The 27,074-nt window shown below is 46.9% G+C and overlaps 2 long non-coding RNA genes and 2 pseudogenes across 2 annotated transcripts; 2 read left to right on the top strand and 2 right to left on the bottom strand.

Moving 5' to 3' along the window:
• Positions 1-420: 420 nt before the first annotated feature.
• Positions 421-1,752, bottom strand: LOC149334272 (uncharacterized; annotated as a pseudogene).
• Positions 1,753-3,398: 1,646 nt separating this feature from the next.
• LOC149334273 (uncharacterized) lies at positions 3,399-4,190 on the bottom strand (annotated as a pseudogene).
• Positions 4,191-8,503: 4,313 nt separating this feature from the next.
• LOC149334274 (uncharacterized) lies at positions 8,504-23,312 on the top strand. Its single transcript, XR_016284998.1, has 3 exons — positions 8,504-8,667; positions 8,793-8,841; positions 23,181-23,312. It is a non-coding gene; the product is annotated as an uncharacterized LOC149334274 (long non-coding RNA).
• On the top strand, positions 23,301-25,271 carry LOC149334275 (uncharacterized). The gene is made up of 2 exons (XR_016284999.1): positions 23,301-23,333; positions 24,889-25,271. It is a non-coding gene; the product is annotated as an uncharacterized LOC149334275 (long non-coding RNA).
• The last annotated feature ends 1,803 nt before the right edge of the window (positions 25,272-27,074 follow it).

Here is a 27,074-nt window from a genome sequence, read left to right on the forward strand (position 1 = left end):
AAGTTCCCTTTAAATCACTCAGTAATAAATCAGCATATAAATGTTTGAAAGACGCAAGTGATATCTAGTTAATTAACTGAATCGTATACTGTGCGATTAATTGTCAGCCAGAACTTCTTAACGTTTCTTTTCAACTTTGAAGGTAACATAATGAATACAAAACTGTGTTTAGCGTTTTTAGGTGTTCTCACGTATGCATGTGTTAGCTGTTTTGTACTCTACCCACCATCTTTCACAGCGACAAAACTTCGCCGAGCTGTAAAGGTGCTTCTTTTTGTTAGACGTTAGATATCGTAATTATACAATGGAGCTTGCGTGCTGGTGATGATGGTGTGGTCAAAGATGAACATTTTTATTAGTTGGCAGACTTCAGCAGTTATCAGATTCCAGTTAGGTTGCAGGAATGCCCTTGCATTCAATCTAAAGACATTGAGTTGTACTTTTATCTAATTCTACAACTTTCTGTGCACCCCACCCACCAACTCCAATAATGTGTGTGGTACCAAAACATGAAGAGCCAGCATAGTTTTTAGTCACAATGTATACTCTCGTCTTGTCACTGCAACCAATTGACACAATGTGCTGTATCCTTGCAGACACATTGGTGGGCATTTGCACAGCTGTATAGTCAGTTTTTTCAGGCCTTCGGCATTGTTCGCTGCGGAACACAGGCCCAGAGATACGAACTCTGTGATGTTCCTGAACAGGGCCAGTGATTTCGTAGGGGACGTGATTCTCAAATAATCTCAAGATATATCCAGCCACAATCTTTGGCTTACCGAGGACTATAGGCTCTCTCTTAGATGTTTTAGTGCACTGCAGAAAATGTCTGACTTGAGGGCTTGCAGACTCTTTGCATGCATGCACTTTATGTGCCATCACTAACCGGCTTGTCACTTGCTAGGGTATCCCTTTATCAGAAGTGATCCGACCCTTCAACTTTCCCATGCCAGATTCGAATCCAAAACAAGAATGTGCCCAGAGTGGCCCTTGCAAAATAACGCTTTTTGCTAGATGCAGTAGTGAGTGCACATTGGATGTCATTTCCTTCTCTGAGTGCAGGAACTGTACACCAACAACAAATTCTGCTAGGTGCTCAGTGCTTTTGGTGATGACACTGTGAGAGACTTCATCCTGCAGGAGGAGGTATATTTCCTTCACAAGAGAGCTAAAATGTTCAAAATACATAGTTGGCAAGATGCCAACCAAACAGACCAAGCCGAAGTAGAACAGCCACTGCTGCCACCCAGTAGCCTTTCGAAACTTTCTCTGAAGGATGGATCTGGGCAGGCGTGTCACGCACTGTGGCGGCTTAATGTAGCACAGTCGCTCGTCAATCTCTTTAAGTAGTTGTGGTGATCCTATGTAGTATAGAGTGCCAACATTTCATAGGTACCACTCCATAGACTGGCGAGCCACACCAAGCAGCACACAGTGCATGTAGTTCAGCCTGAAACTCCATGCAATGTCGAACCCCAGCAGGTTGACCTTTCACCCTTTGAACTTGGTATTCTATCCTCACTGCTTCGCCCATGTCTTCCGGTACACCAGCTTTAGCCCTGTCAGGCACTGCTTCGGCACTGGAAGGTTACTTTACTGTACCTACAAGTTAAATGTATTGAAGAAACATATCAGTCAGGTGAATTAGACTAATACTTCAGTGGGTGTACTGAACATATAAAGAAATATGAACATCTGTAAACACCTGTTCTGCATCGTTGCATGGCAACTGTAGCAGACTTCCTAAGTGAGATGAACTTGGAAAGACCTTGTAAAGCTCTGCAGCATAACAGAAATTTCAAACCTTATAAAGAGCTGTAACCTTTGAAGTGACACAAAAACAGTAAACAGAAAAGGGTCCAGGGCAAAAAAAAACATTCAAGTAAGGTCTATTTAAAGAACTGCCGGAAATATCAGGTTGTGTAAGCGCATAAAGACACTGCCCGCTACCTGGTAATGAGACAAGCATGCGATGTGAAACACTTCCCATGGGAATATTCGGTACACCAGAAGTAAAGCACTTTCATAAACCCTAGTCATTCTCATTCTATTCAGGAGAAAGAAGCGAGACATGGCCAATGTTTCCTGAATACTACTATTGCAACATGCTTCTGAAAAAGTTCCCGACATAAAAATACAAAATATGGCTAACTACGCCGCACATGCAATGGCTGTAACAAACTACTGCTAGCCTTGCCAGGCTAGGACAACACTTACACGTACAAAACCATCCAGCATGCTCCTGTTTCAATGCATAAATCTGTGCTAGACAGTGAGCAGAAGTCAGTGAATCACCTAAACCAGGTCTGTTCTGCACAATATCTATGGGTAACACAACGAAGGTCACAGGGTTAATTTAGCCTGTCGCTTGTACGCTCACATACGCAGATACAAAAAATGCTGCCTTCTTTTCCTTTTTGAAAATGTCTACGCATTCAGTTAATACCAAGGTGTATACAAGCAACAGCAGGTTGAAAAAGATTTTTCATGAGGAAACTCAAGGTGCATGTTTTGAAAACACAGCCAAAAATAATTAATGACATCAAGCACACACCTAGATAGAATTGAAGTTGTAGCATTTTACATGAGCAGTAATTTACATGCACCTCAGTCTGTGCAACTCATTTGATGCGGATTTGACAACCTATTTATTGGTACTCTCTCGCATCGAGAGACAGAAGGATTGAAGCAATGACCATCTACAATTAGAGGTCTTTTGTACACATAATGCACAATTATATTTTCATACGTTCAACGGACTTGCCCCGAATGTAAACACCAGCTGCACCAAAAGTAGCCATTACATTGAACCATGTTCTGCATCAGGACTTTAGCAGAGGCATCAGCGGAAGTACTGGAGCAGTATACCTGTAATATCGACAAAATAAAACTTATAAAATTTTATGGCACAAAATAGCCTATGGAAGTTTTCGCTGAAGGCCTGCAATATGTGCAGACATCACCTGCAAAACCTGCAGCCCTTTTTACTGGCGCAAAAAGTTGGTAGTAGTTAGTGGCGTGGGGTGCATTTTTGAGATCCATCCTGACAGCTGCCTACAAGTCAAGTCTTAAGGGTCATTACTGAAACAATTACGAGTGCATGACAATGAAAATCATTGTACTACGGGTACGCAGCAGCCACATTGCTCAGTGTGTCGGAGGTTCTGCTTCTTCATTAGTTAAATTAATTTTCAGTGACCCTTGTTAGGTTGATTGTTATTGTTAATAAGGCAGCTGAAAATTAATTTTTGCATCATTTCGCTAACAAGATTATATAAATATGAATATTAAATGCCATATTTTTATATTTCATCTAATTTGCAAGCATGTGGTCGTGATGTAGCCAATTTATGTATGTCTTCCAAAAAATGTTGAGTCCTCACATTTCATTTATACACTTATCCGTCTATCATCCACTCCAATCCAGTCTCAGCAAGTGCATTCATCTGCATAGAGAGCACCTCCAGAATTATTGTCATGCTTGGGTGACGCTTACCATACCAGAGCATGGCAACAACAGAATTCTTCAATCGTTGTGGTGGGGGCAGCTCGTTGATTGTAATCTGTGCAGGCCAAATCGAAAACTTTGAGCAGTTCAAAATCGGAATGCCATCAGAATTCACTATCCCAGAGATGTCATAGTCATTGAGGTTCATCTCCTTGCGCTGCTGGCAGTACTAGTCCACGTCTGCGATATCATGCTTGGAGCATGAGGCAGGTAGTTCAGGTATTCTTTGCAGCTACGTTTTTAGTGACCTAAAAATTTCTTTGGATGACAGGATTGAATTTATCTGCCGCATCACTGGGCTCACAAAAAAAACACCCTCCTCTATTAGGATATCTGCACCGCGCATGTGTTTGCACTGTATACATGCAAGTTGTAGCTGCTTCCTCTCCTTGAGGTCCCTGTCACATTCGGCTAAGACGCACATACAGTCGGGGCAGTACAAATTGAAATTAATACTTTCCTGGGATATCCATGCAAGGTTCTTGAAGAGAAACTTTGAATCTCGAAGATCGCTTCTTCTGATAATAAAACTCAGGAGCTTCATTAAGTGTTCTACCTGTGTCCACGAAAGACCATGCGTGACCCCGAAGCCCATCACCAGGGTCACGATGTCTTGCGCTGAAATCAGATCGAGGAATAGGTGTCGCGCATCCACCACGCTCTTCCGAATCACACCCTTCATTTACACAGTCGTCTTCCTCAATCAAGCAAGCTGTGAGAAGCTTCATAAGGATCGTTGGCCACGTCGCTTTGCGCGCTGGTTTTGTTCGGGCACAACTGGTACTGCCTAGTCCTCGGCAGATTGCCTTCATCAAATGACGGTTCCAAGTAGAACTTTCGCTGCTTGGGCGGTTTCGACATGTTAGCCACGTCCCGAATCAATGCTCGTCACTCGAAGGAAACTCGTTCACCACATACTACGGTCCAAGTAAAGATGCCGTGAGCAAGCACGCGCTACAAGCTGTAAGAAAGGGAGGAATGTAGCAAGCGCGCCACGGGGTGCCAGAGTGCAAATAATGTCTCTGGATTCGGATTGAGCTCGCTGCTATTTGCGACTTAGCAATATTAACTGTATACTACGGGTCTATCGAATATTTATACGCCTCAAGGTAGTTTGTGTACGTTCAACAATGACGCATTTTCAGTACAATTTTGTATACAAATATTTACTTTGCAATGCTACGGCGCATGTATTAGCGGGTGCTTTTCCGCAAGGAGCGGCTGCGGCTCCTGGCGGCTGCTGCGGCTGTTTGAAAAGTTGATAGCCACAGTTACATCCATGGCCCCGACTGCTTTGCGTGCCGATTTTTCAGGTACTGGTTCTCTTTTGGTTATTGCCATAGCAGCGTCAGATATTAATGGTCAATTTCTTCCAGTAATTGTTAGGTTATTTTGGCAAGTGTTCTTATTTGTAATGTACGTTCTAGTGCGGTTCTGGGAAGAGCAGGACAATCGTAGACACGTCGTGCACGTGGACAAAACACGTTCCTTCAACCCTGCGCACAAGAAGGATTTTGGCAATACAGCAGTGTACAAAGAGTTTTCGAGGATAAGATTGACGGAGAAAAGACTGGTCACTACTCTGCCCAAGTCCTTCGGCTTGAAAGTAAGCAATACATATCTATTCCTTTGCGGATAAGAGCATTGCGGTATTTATGTACAATTCACACGTACTACAGTGGTGAGCAAAATGAGAAGAAACAAGCATTAATTTATTGCTTACTCCATAAGCACGTGTGAGAAGCGTTTTTTCTGTTCTCTAGTTAGCTTTCCCTTAGCGTATAGTATCCAAAAGTCATTCCAAAATTAGTAAAGTGCAAAAAAGTTTTTATGCTCATGACTTTAAACACGAACGTACTGTTTTGAGGGAAATTTAGACGCCCCCGCGAGCTCAGGCCGGGAATATGCCGAACTGCATGCGGACGTCATCTGGCTAAGCATTCCTTCGAGGCCGACACACTGGGCCGAAACGCCTCATTAGGCGGCAGACTGCGCCGGTCTCGACACTGAAGCTTTGTCAAATGGCGCCCGCGTGCAGTTCGGCATAATCATCGGCACGCGCCCGCAGGGGTCTCTCATAAGTTTGCTCACGATAGTACAGGGTCGTCCACTCTTAGTTAGAATGCGCTAGCGCATGGCCATGCTCTTTGGAGGGTCCCTGTGTCCGAAACGGCTGCGTATCGAAGCGAAGTGGCAGATGACGCGAAGCACCACGTCCAGGTACACCTTCTCCTGCGCCACTTTGCTGCAATGAGCGACTGTGTCGCACGCGGTGGCCCTCTGAAGAGTGCGGCCGTGCGCTAGCGGGTTCTAAATAAGAGTGGACGACCCTGTACGTAACGGCGTTCCGCCAAAACGGCAGCGTTTACTGACCTAGCTCGCACTTCTCGGTTAAGGTACATACAAACTGCCTGCATGTTTGCTATATTGTTTTCTAGATTACATCTCGGGCGTTTTGTTTCCATGATTGTACTCCATCTCACGGTTCGGTTCAATTCGTTGTCATAGGTTGCCAAGCGTTCGGCCCAAATTTTACGTGCTTATAATAGCTCCATTGTCCGTATGAAATATACAAATTTTAGTCTTCGTTGCGTATGGTCCGAAATGGGCAGGGCTTTCTCGTAAGGGAATTTACGAACTGTTTCATCTGCACGCAAATGAGAGCGGTTTTAGTTACACCTGGAAGCGAGTCAGGCTCAGTTTTTGTTCCGCATGGACGTAGCTCTAGCCACCGCCTGTTCAATAATCACTGATGCAGGTACAGAAGAAGAAGTGATGCTGCGCCCTAAAAGGGTGGACGTACCAAAGGTGCCAATGGACTCGCTTTGCAGCAGCTCCAAGGACGACACTTCCTCCCAGAAAGAGGAACAGGTGCGTTATTTTGCAACCTCACTCTTTTCAGTTTGGTGGTCATGGGGACCTCGAGGTTTCCAAATATACAGTCTTTGCACATTTCTGCTTCAAAGGAATGCAAATATAATAAAGTTATTCAAAATCTTCACCACAAAAGCAAGGCACATGCTTGTAGTAAATTATATGCCAGGCATATCATATGGTGATCATTTTGGTGCTCTTTCTTCATTTAATTAATTCCCTGTTGACCAGTTCACTGATGAATTTATATGCCCCAAACCTTAGTGTACTTTTTGTTGTGTTACGTCATTGAGACTTTCATTTTTGCTGTTGTGTTTTTGTTGCTTATTATTAATTTGTGGCCTTTGTACTTTTTTTTCTTAATATTTGTACTTACTTATTTTCTGTATGCTCACCCTGCGAAAATCCCTTCCTGGGATTGCAGTATTAATAAATAAATAAAATAATAAATAAATATGGAGGGGCAGCACAGCACTTGGACACTCCTGGTATCTCAGCGCATGAGGGAAGAAAGGAAAAACGGGCAACACAAACACTTCTGTCGTCCTGCTTTCTTTCTTCCTGATATTATTGTAACCTGGCAACATGTATATTGAAAGATGCTAGGCTAACTCTGTAGTCGTGCTTCACTGTCTGATGTTAAAACAAGCACAAAATTTACGTAGTCTTGCGCCATCACAACTTTTAATAGAAATATTGCGGATAAAACAGTGACAAATGATAATCTTGTAATTCCCTTTACCTATAAGCAGATGAATTACTGGCTCAATTTATCCTTAGCGGGCTTCTACAAGAAGTCCGGTGTAGACAACTCGCTGGTGTCTTCCGCGGAGCTGCGGCAAATAAGAGCAGACGCATTAAGGCATTCTGCAGAGAGCTGCGGGAGGATCAATCTTTCTCGGAAGAACAAGTTCGGGCACAGCAGGTGCTTATAAACTCCATAATCCTAAGCAGTAAGTAAAGTTTCGTGGTTATTTTTACTTTGTTTTTGCAACTTTTGCTGCTGTTCTACAAGCTGCTTCACTAATGCGTAGCCTTTTATTGAGGCATAGAAGCTTCCAGTTTGTTAAAAAATTTTGAAACTCAACAGTGGGAAAGCAGCCAAAAGAAAACACCGCGCCTGCTGTGGACCATTGTGGTTCTGGTATGTATAATGCATTTCTTTACAGTGGGTGCTGGCAGGGCAAAAAGTTGTCCATATTGTGTTGCCTTTTCACAAACATTAAGAAGGAGTGTTTAGGCTATTTTCTTGAAAGTCACAAGGAATGCTGGCTTTTAAAATTGCAAAGCCTATCTTGGGTACTGAAAAGTTGCCATTTTTGACAACTTTCTTTTACTCACAGTGCCACATTTAACATACTGGGAAAAGGCAAATGATTAAAATTATTTGAAGACTTACTGTGGTGCAGAGTTATGTGATACAGCTGATCTCCATTGCAAATTGTAACCTCGTACTCCAACTGAATGGGATAGTTCGAACCTTTTGTTATATTTTACGCCAGAATATTTCGTAACACATACGTAACTGTAACTCGGGATCTCAAAAATCGAGCTGGCTCAATCAAGCTGCATCTTCTGGTAAACAGTCTCAGAGGATGTGGCAGCTAGGCAGATCTAAGTCAGGTCAGCTTGAAGGTTTAACGCATTTTCTGGACGTACAACAGTGTATAGTAAAACTAGTGCTTCAATTATACCGCGCACAGACACTTGGGAACCTACTGCCAGCGCCGAAGTTTCAGTGAGTGTAAGGTGAGTTTTTTTTTGGCACTTCATATGTAAAGCAACGTGCTCAATAAAGCGTGCGTGCATGCGCGCGCACACCCCAACCAGACCATTTTTCAGTGGTCATTTCAATATGCTTATGCAACGATTTAATGTACTCAAGGGCATCATTCTGTGTTCGTTTACCAGCACAACACCTGACTCCACAGGCATCTGGAGAAGTAAGGTACCTAGTGACTGGTGAGTTGAAAGCTATTGCGTTGCTGTAAGCTCTAGTGATTTGGTGTGAGCCAAAATTTGTCTGCTAAAACCGTTATAACTTATTGAAATGCACTGTTGTATATTTACTGTACTAACTGGGCCAGCTCTAGCAGCAGAGCATCCGCTGATGGGTGAGCTCAGTATACAGCCTTGTAGTGAAGCTTTAGTTTATTCATTATGGAACAAAGGCTGTCTGTTCTAGCAAATGTAAGCTACAGAAAAGCGTCCTTCTTTATTATCAGCTGATGCTGCACAGCCAGGGCGAGCTCCAGGCCAACAGAAAATGGAGCATTCAGTAATCGGTGAGTGAATTTTTTATGAATGGTTACAAGCAAAGAATGGTTACCTTTCTGCCAACCCTGTAAACGGAATTTCTGAGGAGTGCAAGTTTTCAAAATTTCTCATAACTCCTTCACTCTGGTTTCAGCATCCAGTGGTCCCAACCCTCCAGATTTCACATAACATCGAATGGTTCTGTATGTACTGATTGCTTTGTAAATTGTTCCTTGTCTAGGCTTGTAGTGTATTTGTTCTCTCGTCGCCCTTCGTTGTTTTGCGCTTTTTGCTAAGAGCAGCAAGTTTAGTTTTATTAGATAGCTTTGTTTTCTATACACCTACGAGTAAGTAACTTATATATCCCTGTCACACGGGAATTGGAATTTCCCCGTCCACACTTCTAGGAGCGGGAACAACTTTACCAAGAAAAACATATTGGCGTCCGAATAGTACTTTTTCAAAAACTAAAGAATTGAATCGACTCAGAATCGAAACTTTGTCATCATCATCATCATCAGCCTGACTACACCCACTGCAGGGCAAAGGCCTCTCCCATGTCTCTACAATTAACCCTGTCCTTTTCCAGTTGCGGCCACTGCATCCCCGCAAACTTCTTTATCTCATCCGCCCACCCAACTTTCTGCCGTCCCCTGCTACGTTTGCCTTCTCTTGGAATCCACTCCGTTACCCTTAAGGACCAGCAGTTATCTTGCCTTCGCATTACATGCCTTGCCCAAGCCCATTTTTTCCTCTTGATTTCAACTAGGATATCATTAACCCGCGTTTCTTCTCTCACCCACTCCGCCCTCTTCCGATCTCTTAACGTTACACCTATCATTTTTCATTCCATAGCTCGCTGCGTTGTTCTTAACTTAAGCTGAACCCTCTTTGTTAGCCTCCACGTTTCTGCCCCATAGGTGAGTACCGGTAAAATACAGCTGTTGTACAGTTTTCTCTTGAGGGATATTGGCAAACTGCCATTCATGATCTGAGAAAGCCTACCATATGCGCTCCACCCCATTCTTATTCTTCTAGTTATTTCCCTCTCATGATCCGGATCAGCGGTCACTACCTGCCCTAAATAGACATATTTTCTTACTACTTCCAGCACCTCGCTACGAACTGCGAACTGCTGCTCCCTTCATAGGTTGTTGAACATTACTTTGGTTTTCTGCATGTTAATTTTTAGCCCCACCGTTCTGCTCTGCCCGTCTAACTCATTCATCATGCTTTGTAGTTCTTGTCCTGAGTGACTTAGCAAGGCAATGTCATCAGCGAATCACAAATTACTGACGTATTCTCCATCAACTCTTATCCCCAACTCTTTCCATTTCAGGCCCCGGAATACCTCCTGTAAGTCGGCGGTGAATAGCATTGGCGAGATCGTATCTGCTTGCCTGACACGTTTCCGTATTGCAATTTCATTTTTGACTTTATGGAGAACTACAGTCGAAACTTTATGTGATTAGTCGCTATTTTCTCGAATGCTAGCCCAAGTCGATTATACGTGCGAAGCAGCGAAGCGCAACGGCGTCCCTCAAACTCATCCAGTTAAAGTTTTCGTCCTCTAAAGACGCAGCAATGATCTCCGCTATTGTACACAGAACACAAAGTCAGTATATTGTGAACTTTGTGAGAATGATGTCATGCACTCCGGGAAATTGTATCTTGCGACTAATGCCATCAGCAGAAAAATTAGCGCAGCATCTGCGTAGACGAGCGGGAGAAAAGTTATGAGCCACCGCCTCCGATAACGGGCCTGAAGACGGATTTTGCTGAACCTGGCTGAAACCTGCCGCGTCTCCCAGTCTTGGACGAAACAAGTATAAGCATCATGAACGCTGTCACTCGAGTGGACTGCATCTCGGTCTTGAACGCTTCTTTCCGCGCAGATGGAACGGCGCAACATGCTATGCGGCATCGAACGGCCTTGTTTTAGAAAAACAATCTTCGAAAAAAAAAAAAAACTACTGCGCGCTTTTCGAACTTAGGGTTTATTGTTCGAAACCTTTTCGAACACATGGTGTGGTGTGACACTTTTTGTTAACAGCCTTTATGTTAGGCGTTCAATAGGTCCTGGGCCAAGGTGACGAGGGCGCGTTGCAGGTTCAGGTCCCGGGAGGCAAGCCAGATGGGCCACGGTGGGGGTGGCGGGAAAGGATAGGCAGGGGACTGGAAGGCTACGTGGCACTGAGTAAGGCAGTGTTCTATGTCTGCATATGTGTGTGGACAGTTTTGGAACTGAGGTGTGGAAGTGTGCCGGTACAGGTAAAGTTTGGTTGGTGTACGTAGGAGATTGAACTGTATTCGGCGAACAATGCGAGCTTCACGGATCGATAAGGAAGGGTGTGGTGGTAGTAAATCAGCTACGTCCAATTTTTTCTGCGTGTAGTATTCGTCCACAGTGTGTCTTAAAGCCCTGACTGCCTGCTCCGTCGGTGGGCTCGTCCATGGGATCCCCGGCGCCCGGTTAATAGTTTCGCAGGCAAGCTGGTGAGCCAGCTCATTGCCGGGGTGCCCATGTGACCAGGGATCCACCGAAGGGTCACCGGTCGTAAGCTTAATGCTAAGAGGGCGGCATCTAAGGCTGATCGGGTAGGGAAAGGGAGGGCTCTTTCATGGAAGGCACGCAGAGCTGCCTGCGAGTCTGTATAGACAACGCACTGGGGGGCGGGGGGTAGGGTGACAAAGTGTGTGATGGCATCGGCGATCCCGTGTATTTCTAGGGCGAGCGTGGAGGGTGCGGAGGTGTACGGACCAGTTGTGTGAGTGCTGGTTGTAGAGAGGCAGGGGTGGAGGAAGAGAGAGAGAGAAAAGGACGGAAAGGCAGGGAGGTTAACCAGGCGATGCCCAGTTGGCTACCCTACACTTGGGGAGGGGAACAAAGCGGAAAAAAGGAAAAAGAGCGGCAAGGAAATGAGTTTTCTAAGTGTCCAGCGACCACTATGTCACAGGGACAGAGGGCGCGCACTGAAAACTTAAAGATTATAGGCGGGAATGCAACCCCGAGTCCCTTAAGAAATTCAGGAGCGCTTTCACCGCTTTCCGTTGTCTGGAAGGTTGTGTCCAAGGCCCCAGAACGTTAGACTCTGTTAAAGGACGCGAGTCCAAGCGGAGCAGAGAAGCACTTAGGAAACCGCGCTCTCGCTCAAAACGAGGGCAGTCACAGAGGAGGTGGCTGATCGTTTCGTCACAACCGCACTGGTCACACGCAGGAGAGTCAGCCATTGCAATGAGATGGGAATAGGCGTTTGTGAACGCCACTCCCAGCCACAGGCGGCACAACAGCGTAGTATCACCGCGGGGGAGGCCGAATGGTATATGATGTTGGAGCAAGAGGTTGAAGTGATGCGAGCGGGGTGTCCAACCTCCAGGGGCAGACCACGACGTTACAGTCAGGTTTCGGGCGAGCAGTTGAAGGTGCCTTGCTGCGTCAACTCTTGTCAGTGGAGCCCACGGTTTCCGTGAGACAGGCGTCTGTGTAGGCCACCGCCGTAGCGTCCAAGGGTGGCTTGTGGTTGTATGCGTATACCTGGCGGCGGCCTGCGTGTGTGTGTGCGGACATGTTGCGTGGAATGGACGCGAGGCGGAGGTTAGGCAGGTAGATCGGAGACTGCGGTGGGTCTGGGAAAAAGATGGGTGCGTAGGGAGTCTGTAATAGTATCCACCGCCCAGCTGATGAATTGGAAAGGCGGATGATTTGTCCCTCTCGGTGCAGGTTTAGGAGGGCTGGAAGGGGATGGAAAAGGCCTGTTCTCTACAGGGTGTCTGTAGAAGCCTTAGGGGGGAGCCCTAGTGTTGCTTTGTATAGTATATTGAGGGCCCGGATTAGTTTGTCTTGCTGTGTACTTGTAAGGGGGCAGTAAGGGATATAGTATAAAAATTTGTCGAGGGCCAGCGCTTGAGCACGGCAGCTGGCATGTGTCTCGGAGAGGCCGGCATGTTTTAAGACTACGCGGCGGAGTAAGTGTGTGATTGACTGGCATGTGCGTATGGACTGATTGATGGCAGAGGTGAAAGTGTCGGAGGTCAGTGGCATACCCAGGATGCGACAAGAGTCTACGCGGGGGATGCGCTGTCCGGTGAGGGTGAGGGAGATGGAGAGGTTCATCGTACGTTGATATTTACTGCGTGTTATGAGTAGAAGTTCAGATTTCTACGGAGCGGGTTGCCGGCCCGCTTGGGAGATGTGTGTGGAAATGGTGTTAAGTGCCTGTTGGAGTGTACTTTGGACCTTTCCCGGTGAGCCGGTGGTGACCCACAAGGTGAGATCTTCTGCATAGAAGAGGAAATTAAAGTCGGGAATATCGGCTAGGGCCCGGGCGAGCGGGACCATGCCTAGCTTAAATAGAATGGGAGAGAGGACGGTACCCTGTGGAGTGCCACGAGTGAGTGGAATGGGGTGAGACAGTTTGTCGAGATAGCGGATACGAGCGGAGCGGTGGGAGAGGAAAGCTCTTATGTAGTTGTACATGTGTCCGCATTGCGTGTCAGCTAGTATGGTGAGGATGTGGTCGTGTGATATGTAGTCGAAAGCATTGCGTATGTCAACTGTTACTAAGGCTTTGACCTGCGCAGCGTCTGGAGCATTTGTGTTAAAGAAGGTGTGTTGAAGGAGAAGGAAAAGGTCTTGGGTGGATAGTGCTCGGTGAAACCCAATGAGGGTGGGGGGGGGGGGGGAGATAGTCGGTGGCCTGAAGATGGGAAGTGAGGCCGGCAAGCACCATGTGCTCCATGAGCTTGCCCGCGCAGGAGGTGAGGGAAATAGGACGGAGGTTATTGATGGTGGAGGGTTGAATTGGGTTTCTGTATGAATGAGACCAGGGACGATGTCCAGACCACTGGCAGGGTGCCAGAAGACCAGGCGTCGTTTATGACCGTAAGGAGAAATGTTTGGACTTCGGGAGGAAGGTTCTTGAGAGTTGTGTATGTGATTTTATCTGCACCGGGGGCAGAGTGTGTGTTACAACGTGCGAGTGCTGTGTCAAGTTCTGTGCGCGTGAAGGAGACGTCTAGTGCGGGATGGGCTGGGCCATGATATGGTGAGTTTATAGACGATTGTGAGGGTGGAAAATAAAGTTGTTGGAGGTTAGTGAAAATCTCTGTTGGAGTATGGGAGGCGAAGAGGCGTTCGAGAGTGGGTGTGGGATGAGTTTGAGGTCCGAGAAGGGAGCGGAGAAGGTATGAGGATGATTTTTGATGTAAAGTTCCGTCTAAGCGGTCGCATGTTCGTGTCCAGTGTTCGGTGTCGAGTGTCTTGCAGTGGGAGATAATGTTGTGGCGGAGTTCTTGTATTTTGTCGCGGAGCTGTGTGTTGTGTGGTTGTGTAGCTAATGCGCGTTGGAGACGTTTTCTCCGCTTCCACAGTCGTAGAACATGAGGCTCAGGGTTTTCACGGGGGGTAGGATTGGAAATTTCACGTATGGCCCGCCACTGGGTGGTTATTAGATCAGCGACCCGTGAAGTGTAGTCGGTGGGGTGAGACGGGGGTGGGGGTAAGAACCGTCGAAAGTCTGACCACGAAGTATGTCGCACATTCGCCCTGCGTCAGGGGTGTTTTATGGGTATGTTGATAACAAGGATGGAATGGTCACTGAGTAGGTATGTGTCAGTATTGTGCCAAGTAACATGTGGAATGTGTGGAGTGAAGGTCAGGTCGGGTGTGGTGTCTCTGTGATAGAATGAACCCTGTCCAGTGGGGCGTAAAACGTCATTCAGCAAGGAGTAGTGTCGAGAGTATATGTGATTGTGAAGTAAGCGTCCTACTTTGTGTGTGGTTCTGTAGCCCCACTGTGTGTGTGGTGCGTTTAAGTCGCCTGCCACCAGCAGCGGGGAAGTTATGGTTTGGAGGAAGCCGAAAAGGTGAGGTAGGAGAGAATGTTGTTTGGGGGGGTTGTAGAAGTAAAACGATAATGGTGGTACGGGATTTAGGTACGAGGAAGAGTTCGATGGCAACTAGATGCTGTGTGAGTATATCAGGAATTTGGAGGACTGAGAATTTGAGGTCTCTCCGGATATATGTTGAGACCAGTGTTGTTCGATCCGTAAAGCTCGCATGAATCGCTCTGTATCCTGGGAGGTTGCGTTCACCTCTGGTTTCCTGGAGTAGGAGACCAGAGGGGGGTGGGGAAGGGTGAGTAAATGTTGGGAAATGGGCGTACGTGCCGTGCGCATGCATCAGCAGTTCCACTGGAAAAAGCTATGGAATGGGGGGTGTGTCATAGTCTGATATGTCCTCGGGGTTGGGGCTCTGAAGACGGCCACAGGGCTTTTTTCTTTTTGAGGAGTGGGGAGTCAGATGGTGAGGAGAGGGCTGTGAGTGTATGTTGGATTTTTTCTATGAATTCCGCCTGCTTGGCGGCGGCGTTGGAGAGTGTAGTGACTGGAGCTGTGGGCTGAGTTATCTGCAGTGTTTGAGCCTTCATTTGTTGTTCCAGGGATTCTTGTCGTGGTATGGTTTCAAAGAAGGAGGCGAGGTGGTTGATGCGTGTCTCAAGGGCCTGCGTGTCGAGTCGAAGCTTGGCTAGGGTATCGGGCTGTTGTGTGGGGGTGAGGGAGTGTGCCGGTGCGGGTAGTGGAGTTGCGTTGAAGGAGTGGGAAGTGGCCCACCTGGATTCGGTCGCGAGACTGGTGTTTCCTGGCTCAGGACGCTGGCGGCATTTGTACTGGAGACTGGGCTCTGGTGGGAGACAGGTTCTGGGAGCAGGCTTAGTTCTGCAGTGGTCGGTAGTTTGGGCGTTAGGGAGCATTGCGTTGTTGGTCGTGAAGGTTCTTGCAGGACATCTGCATAGGTCTTGGTGGTGCCAGTGCGAATGGGGAAGGGAAGCTTCTGGCGAGAGGAGTGGTTTGGAGTGGTTGCGGGGATATCAGGGATGTTGCCCGAGAGGTGGCTTGGCCGTGGGTCACGAGGTCTTGCCTTTGTAGAGGGCTGTGCTCGGGCTTCGTCCTGCTGCTTGCGGACAGGGCAGGTGTCGGCGAAGGTAACGTGGTCCTTTTGACACTACAGGCACCATGGGGCACAGGGACGGGCAGCGTTCGGGTGGAGAACGGTGGTGGTACAGGTAAGGCAGAGGGCTTGGCTGGAAGGGCATTGGAACTGTCGGTGCCCATACTGAAGGCAGCGAAGGCAACACAATGCCCGGGGGCGGTGTGGGTAGCAGCGGTACGCTATTTGTTCAAAATAGATTGTTCGTGGGACGGTGCGGCCCTCAAACGTAACCATGACGGTGTTTGTGGACCCCATCATCCTTGCCCCGATGATAGTGTGGGTCCGGGAAGAGATGCCAGCCAAGAGTTGGGAGTGAGTGAGCCCACTGCGGTCGATCCTGAGTATTCCCCAGGCTGAGTTTGCGGGAGTGAGCTCGTACGGGGCTAGATGGTGAAGAGTCGAGGTAGAGAGTGATGAAACGCCAGCTTCTGATGAGACGCCAGTATCCGATGAGACGTCGGGGCCCGATGAGCCGCCGAAGACCGCTGAGACGCCGCAGACGGATGAAACGCCAGGAAGGCGTGTCGCGGTGTCGTTGGAGTTAGTCCGAGGAATTAGAAGCGTTTGGTCCAGACGGATGTTGGCAGTATTTTCCGCTCGCGCATGGTCAGTGAGGCGGGCGGCGGACGTGATAAGGTGGAAGATATGATTCACCGGTGCAGCTATGAGTTAGGCAGACAGGTGAAAGCCAACTGAGATGAGCGTGTGGCGATGACGGGGTGGCTCAGGATCTTGCGGGTGCGGCGGCCGTACACAACGGTGGTGAATGGGGTGGGGTATTCTTCTATGTCTTGAAGTGGAGAGATGTTGGGTAGCAATGCGGGAGCAGGCAAGGCTTGTGATGAGCTCAGAATGGTGTCCGGCGCAACGCCGTCTTCGGCGACTTCCATCGCCTGCATAGAATATGGAGTGGCGGACGCGGCGTCGGCGGTAGGCTTACCGCGGCGTCTGCCTCTTCGTATTTTCAAAAGAGCTCTCCGTGGTGAAAAAAGGTCCGATACCCAAAATATGGGTGTTGGGCGAAAGCTGCGAACTTGCCGGAGATGATGCTGAAGGTATTTTGAGGCGATGAGCAAAATTTCCAGCCAGTTGGGGCAGATTGCAGGGAGCTCGATGTGAGGTGGTCTGCATCCGACATGAGGTTGTATTCGGTTCATTTCGAGCAGGTTTTAACGTGCACTGTTTCATTCAGGATATTGGATCAGCTCTTCGGAAACCTTGAAGTTCGAATTTCTTCATCAGCAGCATAGGTTAGGTTACATGTGATAGTCTGCGGAACTGCCATTTTAACCACCTAAATTTACTTCATTAACTGCTTCACATATTTAAAATTTATTGAGTCAATCGGCATACATCTCAATGGGGATCGCCGGTGCCACATGGTATTTTTCAATGCCTATTGAAATCGGTAGAAAACTGCTCACTGGAGGTTTGCGACTGGCCCTCTCAAGCTGTCTTGAAAGCAGCCTAACTAAATATTAAAAAAACAGAAGATAAAACTTCGAAATGAATAAAATCTACTGGCTCAGCAACAAAATTTCAGATAGCTGAGCCCGTTAAATTCTAATCATTTGTCCAAATGACACTTTCTCAGACTGTCAAATGTAATGAAACGTCTTGCGACGCCGTTTTCCTTGCGCGTCATTTCTGTTGCAAAGGTCCTTACCGCGGCTAGAAGTGAGGACGGGCGACCATAAAAACAATGATTCCCAAGATAGACTGCGATGTTTGCAATTCCCACATTGAAAAGGCTACGAAACAAAAAAACGTCTTTTTTTTACTTGCTTCCGTCGCGGCCGCAAGAAAAAGACCTCTGCAGAGATGGATTCAGGCGGTCGGAGAATTAAGGAAAATCCGCTTTCAGATCATTTCAGCGCTGTTTTCCTATAAAGGCTTTCATTTCCCTATCGTAATGCGGCTCGCCAGACAAAGCGTACACAAAGTAACACGCTTTTCGTGCAGACGAGACGACACGTGGCAGCTAGCTAGCGGATAATATACAGCAAGTATTTTTCCGGCAATGTCAAGGGCGACATAATGCACCACTCGACATGTGTTGGTAAGTTTACCCACGGCACATTACCGCGCTGCTCCTACTGCCTTCTTAATTAGGTTTCAGAGGCATAGTAAGCTGTAGGCGAAGAGATGGTCACCGACTAAGAGTTGTGCTTTGTTTATCCCGAATAAAATGCGCATGACTTCAACAGCCCTAAGAGCACGTTTGTTTTAATGCGGTGGCGCTAAGAAAGCCACGAAAGCGAAAATTAGAGGGAACACTTGAGCTCCCTCTTGAGCTTTTCTCTGATTACAAACACTCATTAGAATACTTCTGAGCTCATACTTGACCGCATTATATACCAGAAAACAGACAATGTCTGCCTTTAACAAAGTCGAATGTAGTATCTGCCTGTATGGTTTAAGGTTCCATGCGATCTTTTTGTGCTCATGGCAGTGTGTAGCCTGTAGTAGCCCCGTTTGAGAGAGAGCCACGTAGAGCCACCACGTTGATCGTTCACGACGTTCAAACAACAGTTTCACCTGGTGCGAGGGTATATGCTCTGCAAGTCCCACCTCCTGTCCAGCTGCCTCTACTAGGTGTACCGGCTCTGCCAGGAGGAACCCAGCAGCCGCGCCGGCGACCGGAGTGGCCAGAGCCGAAAGACGGCGCTGCTATCTTTGTCGCTGGACCCTTCTCCTCGGCTGCGAGTGTAAACTCGCTCAGTATCAGCACTACAGAGGCGCGGAATTGCTCGCCGCACATACTACCTGAGTACTCCTTATCATCCAAGGAACGAGGGCGAGAGTGTGGTCTTACGTCACCAAGTTTTTACTGGCAGCCGGGGAGCAGCGGCTAGAGCCGGGAACCGCAGCGCCACCGATCGACTCAGAGCCCGCTCCCGTTGCCGTCGCGGCTGCTTCGTTACATTGTCAAAGGCTGCATTATCGGGAGCAAAAAATAACGGACCTCTGCCAGCGCGTGCCGATCCGCGCTGAACTGCATGCGAGCTCTGCCTGACGAAGCACTCCACAATATGGGCGCGCGCCACTGCGCTAGTCTCGGCACCAGAAGTGCTTCGTCAGGCGGCACTCGCATGCAGTCTGGCGCGGATCGACACGCGCTGGCAGGGGTACGTTATTTTTGCTCCCTATAGTACGTGTCTGCATCGCGGAATTGTGATGTGCGGGCAAAGTGATGCCAAGGTAGTTGTGTGAGCATTCGTGACGGATCCGCTGGATGTGACCTGGTTAAGTAAGGCTAGAAACCTATTAGTTTTGTACTTACATGCAATAACGAGAAAAAAAAGGTGCCACAACCGCTTAGGGCTGGCGTCTCTGACCGCAAACCAAGGGTCATGGTTTCGATTCCCAGCTAATAAGCCCCCATTTTTCATCGTAATTATTTACTTTATATCCTGATATGCCATGATGGCTTTTCAGTCATGCTACGACCTCAAAGCAACAATTTAACCCTCAGCTGTAAGGATTTTCATTCTTATGCTCAAAGTGGAACGTCACAATCCTGTCCACCAATCCTGAATTAGCCTGACAATGCGCACGGCTTTTCCTCCGAACGTCTGCTCTAACGTTGTCGCGTTAAGACTGCCCTGCGTCGGCGTCTGTATGAAGCCTGAACCAGCCAACCGTGGCACGCTGAGTTCAGGAGGATTTCCCTCTCTCAACCTAACCCCAGTCCACTCCGCCCCGTCCCTTCTCTTCCCTTGTAGGAGGAGGAGAGAGACGCGGGATTAAGAATGACTAAGCACAAATCGAACTACGATTTAGTCAGAAAAATGAATAAAAGAAGCGATAACGAATATTAACGTAGTGATAATGGATTAAGAATACAATAAATGGAATAGCATAAGAATTAGAGTAGATTAGCGACTGGAAGAAAAAACTGTATAGCACTTCCATCGTGTCAGTCCAATTTATACCCCTAAATTTTTCTCAGTTTTTTCAGTGTTTGTATTTTTTGCTTGTGGAAAAAGACCCATTCGCAAAGAGCATAAAAAAGTGAAGTATAAAAGTATGGAGGCTTCGGCGCCCGGTACGGGAGCTTTGATCACATTTAAACAAATATTTACGGTCCATTGCTTATTATGGGAAAAGATGGCGCATGGAGCACAAGTATATATCGTGCAGATTACCTCGCCGCCGGTTTACCCCTTCGGTAAACGCATGTAAGGGAAAGGACTCCATATAGAGGTGCGTAGATATAGATTTTTCTTATAGAGTTGCACGTACCGAATCCAAGTCAGATGTATAGGCCGGGGTTCTGTTGGTGCTCTGATAGAGCCTTAGAAGCCATATTACCAAAAATAAAAAAAAATCTTCATCCGCCTCCACCGGGCATCCCCTACAATACGAGGCTTCACTCTAACATAATTTCACAAGAAACAAGCCTAGCTACCAACAATACCGGCTTGCAGCTCTAACCCACTAAAACACAGTGCACAAGAATTCCTAACATGAAGAATTGAAAGGAAACATGAGGATTTCACCGCATTTTATACGCCTCGTACTATTGGGACTGCAGTGCATCAGGGAGAAACTAACACAACTACCGCAATGTGTGTCAATTTTCACGGTCGAATGCACTGCAGTTGAAGTTGCTGACGGGAAAATAATACATGCTGATACTGAAAGCAGCATTACATATACGAGGGGGTACCCAAAAGAAACCGGACTTATTTTTGTTTGAACTTATTTGTTCACATTTTAAGCAAAGACCTTCAATCTCCTTCAAAGTATTCCCCACTTGCAATGATACGCTTGTCGAATCTTTCATTCCATTTTTCAAAACATTTTTTAAATTCATCTTTTGTGATGCTTGACAGCGCCTCCGTCGTTTTTTTCTTCACCTCAGCAACATCAGCGAAACGCTTTCCATTCACCTATTTTTTCATTCCAGGAAACAAAGAAAGTAGCACAGGGCAAGGTCGGGAGAGTATGAGGGTTGAGGAATAGGGGTCATGCCATTTTTGGTCCAAAATTGTCGTAGAGACAGGGCTATGTGAGCAGGGGCATTGCCATGATGGAAAAACCAGTCACCCGACCGCCACAAATCTGGCCGCTTCCACCGCACACTGTTGCCCAATCTTTTCAAAACATCCAAGTAGAAAGCCTGGCTAACTCTCTGACCCTGCGGAACAAATTCTCAATGGGCGACTCCTCTTACGTCGAAAAAACAAATCAGCATTGTTTTGAGGTTTGGTTTCACCTGACGAGCTTTCTTGGGGCGAGGTGAATTTGAAGTTTTCCATTGGCATGATTGTTGCTTTGATTCAGGATTCGATTCAGGAACACTTGAGTTGTCCCCATAGCATCGTCCTTGTACGTCTTTCTTAATATTTCAAGAGTTTCCATTCAACTTTTTCCGAGCAAAAATCAGAATTTCACCGGCGCACGCTGTTCACGAAAATCAGCCATTGCAAAAACGACGTTCACACAAAACAGTCGTCACTCTAAAACTCTGCCTAAACTAGTCTAACCTCCTTCAACGACGGCACTCGGCTTACTGACTCTGGAATGTTCGTTCTATGCGCTCCTAGTGGCAAAACGCGGTACCACAGAAGCTTTGCCGACCAAAAAATTTAGTCCGGTTTCTTTTGGGTACCCCCTCGTACGTACTACTAAGCATACTAAAAGCACTACACCCCAGAAATGCTTAATAACAGAAATAGTTCACAATACAACAACCAGAATAGAAGAAAAAGTAGTTAAATTAAGCTTTGCCACCAGCCGCATTAGCATCACTGGGAATGAAACAGGTGATGTGTGTGCAACGCTAGCAAAAAAATTCAGAAAGTGACCATGATTTCCAATTATTTCGGGGAGTTAGTAAAACAGCAGATAAGAAGCCAACGGCCGACAAATTAGGAAAATGAAGTCAACAGCTCACTCCATACAGTAATGCCGATCCTCAAATAAATGGACGTCATGTGACCCCAAGAATGCTTCATGGAAGCGATATCATGACGTCTGCGCATTAAAGACAGACATTTCGCACGGCTTCCTATTCATGAAGCAAAACTAACCGACACGCTGGCAAAGAGACTCCCACAATAAACCTTGTTTTCTTTGTATGCTCAAAATATAAGGAGCTAAGAAAAATCTGTTTGCTATGCGGGGTATTTCACCTATGACTTTACAAAATTTTTTAATAATAGGCTCTTTTTGTTAGAAAGAGCTCTTTTTTCGGCATAACATTGTCAGCGGTGTAGTGCATCATAATACAGCTAATGCGTACTAACTAGCAGGCTGGTTAACTAATATTGAATACTTAACTTTTTTAACTAGTACTATTAAGTTCCTTAGCTAGAGGCGTGTAGCCCACCGTAAGTAACATCCGTTTAAGTTTTTAAATTTCGAAAACGCGGCTACCCTCGGAGCTGCGGCCCAACAAATTTTGGCAGCCTAGCGCCAAAATACATGCGCCTTCGAGAACCTTGCCGGCAAATCAACCTCTCCAGTGCACGTAACTCGTCGAAATAGCCAAAATTCGTTGGGCCACAGCACCGATGGTAACCGCATTTTCGAAATTCTAAAAACTGGCATGCATATTACTTATGGTGAACTACACGCCTCTCAATAATTACGGAACCTACCAGTAATAGTTAGTTTCACAATTAGATGTGTACGTCAGCATCGAAGAAGCGCTCACATGGGCAGGCGTTCTCCACACAAAAATGAAAGTTCACGACATGGTACAGACCCTGGGACAGACTAACAGGAAAGGGAAACCACGGCAGCAAACTCAGCGCGTACAAACAGCCTGAGAGTGGTCCCCAGCTAAAGTTACGCACAAAGAGCTGTCGGTTTTTCTGTTGCATTGGCACTAGCTTCCAACGTTGTTTCTGTCGTAGGCATCGACCGTGATGAGTACTGATTGTTCACGGATGCGTGCTTTAAACCGCATCAGTTTTTGCAGCTTCGACAGGTCAGGAGGCATAGTGTTTCGCTTTCAATGTGTTTCAGTGCACAGGAATAGTGCTGCATGCTGCTTCCCTAAAGCGAACGACATGGTGAAGCCCCGCTTCTGTGAAACCGTTTTACAGCCCGAGTCGATCGCAATAAAAGAAAATTCATCGCCACAAGCGCCGAAAATTTACAACCCGTGTAGGCCGTCAGTGCAGCCTGGTCTAATTATCTGTGAACAGATCATAATAACACGTAACATAATGACATAACACATTCGGAATGTAGCATAATACGCTTTGCAAGCATATTTCACATTACACTGTTTTCTCTCACGGCAACAGGTAATACAAATATGAACAGTTCAGTCGGCGGCACAGTTTAACTTGTACAGATGCAACTGCGGTCTGCTCTTTTTCGGACCACCAATGCAAGTGCTGCTCCCAGACATGAGAAACATCGCAGACCTCAATTGTTGTTGCCTGAGAATGGTTACCTCTAAGTGTCTACAGGTTTTTGTAACGTCAGGTTGCGATTTCCATCGATCGGTAAGGTTTTGCTGCGATTGTTTGCATTTTGTTTCATTTGCTATATAATTTTTGTTTTCTCTCTTTTATCATTTTTCTTCTTCAGGAGGTGCCTAATATATCCACCATGGGGTCTTCTCCACCAGGTTGCCTCTTTTTCTCAGAACTGCACAAGTTTCTGAGCTCCCTTCCTGTGCATGGCTCCTCGTTAATAGAGGAGGCTGGGAGCAGCACAAGCGACAGTGGCACACTAGAGGAAGTAAGGAACGAATAGTGGCCACTGCATTCTGTGTTCCAATCAACTAAATGTTAAAATGTTAGACACCAAATTGTCGAACGCATAACTTTTATGTTGCAGTGATGCGCTGGACACGGGTATGCACTTGTCACTACGTGGAATTCACCGGCGACCCCTGAATCATTCTGAACTTGATTCGGTTTCATTATCCGATTGGTATCTGTGAAGTACAAGACGCGCTCACGTCAAGTGACGCGTGCAAAATCTGTGACATAATCGCTGCTTGTTCAATTTTCGCCCTTCAATCTCTTGAGCCCCTATGCGTAAGAGATGACGCGAACTAAATCGAAGAAGTCAGCGACCACAGTGAAGTTCTCGTATGCATCACTTGATACGAACGCGTCTTTTACGCGACAGCCGTCGTGTGGCTGTTGAAAACGAAACACACATAGCTGTGAGAAAAAAAAACGATCAACGCTGATGTCTGTGTTTTCTAACGAGGTGCGCATCACCATAAAAAGAGCAAGAGCAACTAAAATTTGGTGCCCCTACTTCAATGTATAATGCCAAACGCAGCATCGGCCGTTCTTCGAAGCAATAATCTGTGCAATCCTGCTGTGGTGGCGCACTCTGGCTAACCTCACAGAGTTTGTTTTCTATGTGGACGTATTTTGTGCACTCTGTGAGCTTAGCACTAGACTCTGTATAAACATTACTAGCTTTTAATGCGAAAAGGTTGTTTATTGTTTCTTTATGTGTTTTTAATTCTTAAAAACATTTTCTTCTTTCCTAATGGTACACCTACTCATTAGCATACACTCGATCGTAAAGCAACGCATATATTAGCCTCACCAGTATTCGCCAAGAAGCAATGCGCTTTTGTGGCCCTAATAAACAGAAAAAAGCGCTTTTTTGCCCCATTGGCTGTGCGGTGGCCTCGTAGTATGAAGGTTCTGGGTTCAGTTTGGTTTGGTTTGGTTTATGGGGTTTAACGTCCCAAAGCGACTAAGGCTATGAGAGACGTCGTAGTGGAGGGCTCCGGAAATTTCGACCACCTGGGGTTCTTTAACGTGCACTGACATCGCACAGTACACGGGCCTCGAATTTCTCCTCCAAAGAAATTCAGCCGCCGCGGCCGGGATCGAACCCGCGTCTTTCGGGCCAGCAGCCGAGCACCATAGCCACTGAGCCACCGCGGCGACCTAAGTTCAGTTTCCCCTTAACTTCAGAAGAAATTTTATTTTCCTTTGATATGACGATGATGTCAACTCGGATTTTTGGGAGCGCTGCTACTCGTCAACGCCAAGGCCGGGTTGCGCTGCCGATAAGCCATATGATGCTTTCGAATAAAAGGCGCACACCAACGAGAGACTGCTCAAGAATCTTACCAGTAAATTGTAGACAAAAACGCCCACCCCTGAAGAGGGGGTTCTCCTGCAAGTGTATTGAGGAAATAAACACAAACCTACGGAGAGACTGCTGTCTAGGTAGTAAAGTAAATGCTGCTAAACTACGATTTTTGCTTGACATGTGAACAAACCTGATTAATCCGTTTTGGTGTCTTCTTGAAATGCAGGTTTTTTTCGTCATGCTGGAGTAAAGCTCGCCGCGTTACGAAGACGTGAAAGTCGAAATGCCAAAAGAGTGGCCAACATTTGAGTCTCCAGCGCCTCAGCTGGTAAGCAGCCACCGTGACCAAACCGGTACGCAGGGAAACAGGAACATCACAAGTGACAATTGGGAATGTGTCCGAGGGTAACAAAGATATCCTTTTGCTGCTGACTTCCAACAACGGATGCTCGAAGAACAGCGTGTGGCGTGAAAACAGTTCACTCCTGCTCAACAAAAATGGAGGTTTATGGTTGTAACAAGGCAATCAAGTTGCAAGAGACGCTTGTAGATATAATTCTCAACTTTTTAAATAAAAACTGATATGGGGTTCTAGACTCCTGCTGCTGATCCTTGGTACTGGGACGTTCAGTTTCTTCAGCTGTAATATTCTACAAGCGCTCTGGTGATGGCGGTTGTAATTCCAGCTTGAGTTTCTGTTCAGCGTGATGACTGTGGAAATGCAACATTCGATTGCTGAACCTCGCAGTAACATTTGCAAGCTGAAGCACGCAAATGTTACTGAGCACGCAGCATTCTCGTGCTGCAAAGCCAGCAACGCCCACAGTAGGCTCCATCCTTTTTGCAGTGAAGCATAGCTTGGCCCTTAGCCTCCCGAACGCATTTTCAATAATTTTCCTAGCCACAGGTAAATGAAAGTAGAAATTTATTTCAGGTACATCGATTGCAGTTAGCTGTCCAGCGGCATTCATGAGAGTTGGTGTTAGTGTAAAAGCTCGGTCGCGCAGTCTTACACCCCCGTCAAGCACTCAGGGGGAGTGCGCTTCGGCATCTCGAGTGACACTTCAGGCTTCGCGGTGCTTCAGGCTTCGCGGCAAAGTGCACTCGTAGTCAAAAAAGCATCGAGGCAAGAAATTAGCGGAATTTTTGAAGAGGTCGACGAAAAACAACTAACAAACTTAAACTGTTCGACGCGATAGCACAAACAAAACGAGCTTCAACAGTTTATAACAAAAGAAATAGAAGAAAAGCCAAGACCAGCCAAGACTATCCAGAATTTTGACAACAGACAAGATGGCGGCGTGCAGCGTAGTTGCATCTGATCGCGTTCCTTTGTTCTGTTGCTCCGCTTGTAGCTATTATTGCGTGGTGGTTACTGCAATCCGGCGAGCAGGAAAACAGCGAGGATGGTTTCTAAACGAAACTGTTTATTTGGGCTGACTTGCGCCCGCAAAGAACTGAATGACTTGGCGGCCGCGTAGCAACAGGCGAGCTCGGCGGTCGTCGAACAAAATGCCTCCCGCTCTCGGCCGTGCTTTTTATGCGAAGCATATTACAATAGGTAACCCAAGCCCTTCGTGACGGTTACACGCCGTGCACACCACGTGACACAATGACGTCACGACAGATGAGAGACGGGGCTCCAACTCGTGCCGTCGCTTCGGTTGCACGCCGTGCAGACCACGTGGTATGGTGACGTCACACCACGTGACACAAGGACGTCACGAGAGATGACAGACGGGGCTCCAACTTGTGCCGTCGCTGCGGTTGCACGCCGTGTGAATCTCGTGGTATGGTGACGTCACACTCCCGCGCATTTCGAACGCGCGTTCACACTCGGTGTAGGTGAAACGCTCACTCCACCGGGCAGGCGGACGCGGCTTCCGTGGCAATCCAGGCGCTCACCCAACGCGCGTCTCGGGGTTAGTCGGCGTTCCGCTGTAGCCATGCCGTTGTCTTCCCCCACGACGAAGGCTTCTAGTGGTTGTATTAAAATGACCAAGTATTCAACCAAGGAAAGCCATGTATTACCAAGCCTAGCCATCAATATGCTTCGCATCTGACTAGGCTTAACCTTAGCAAAGCCTCAGCCATTTTTTTAAAGCTGATAGCAAACTTTCGAGATCGAGCTTCGAAAGTTGCTAGAAAATTCTGGAACAACGCAGAATCAACTCCACTGGGATGCGATCAATCGAGATAAATCTAGGCGCTTCCTACATCACAAACCGATAAAGCGGGGTGTGCCGGCAGCTTTGAACAATGAACAAACAAACACTACAAAGATTTGTTGCACTATAATGACGCAATATTTTTCTGAAACAGTGCTGTAGAAAATGAAATAAATGTGTACTTTTTATGCAGCAAACATATTGTGCCTTCACAGTCGCTAGTGACACTCCACTTGCGACGTTT

This window comes from Amblyomma mixtum, chromosome 8 (genome assembly GCF_055824585.1).
Source record: "Amblyomma mixtum isolate Tamu chromosome 8, ASM5582458v1, whole genome shotgun sequence".
Classification (NCBI taxonomy): domain Eukaryota; kingdom Metazoa; phylum Arthropoda; class Arachnida; order Ixodida; family Ixodidae; genus Amblyomma; species Amblyomma mixtum.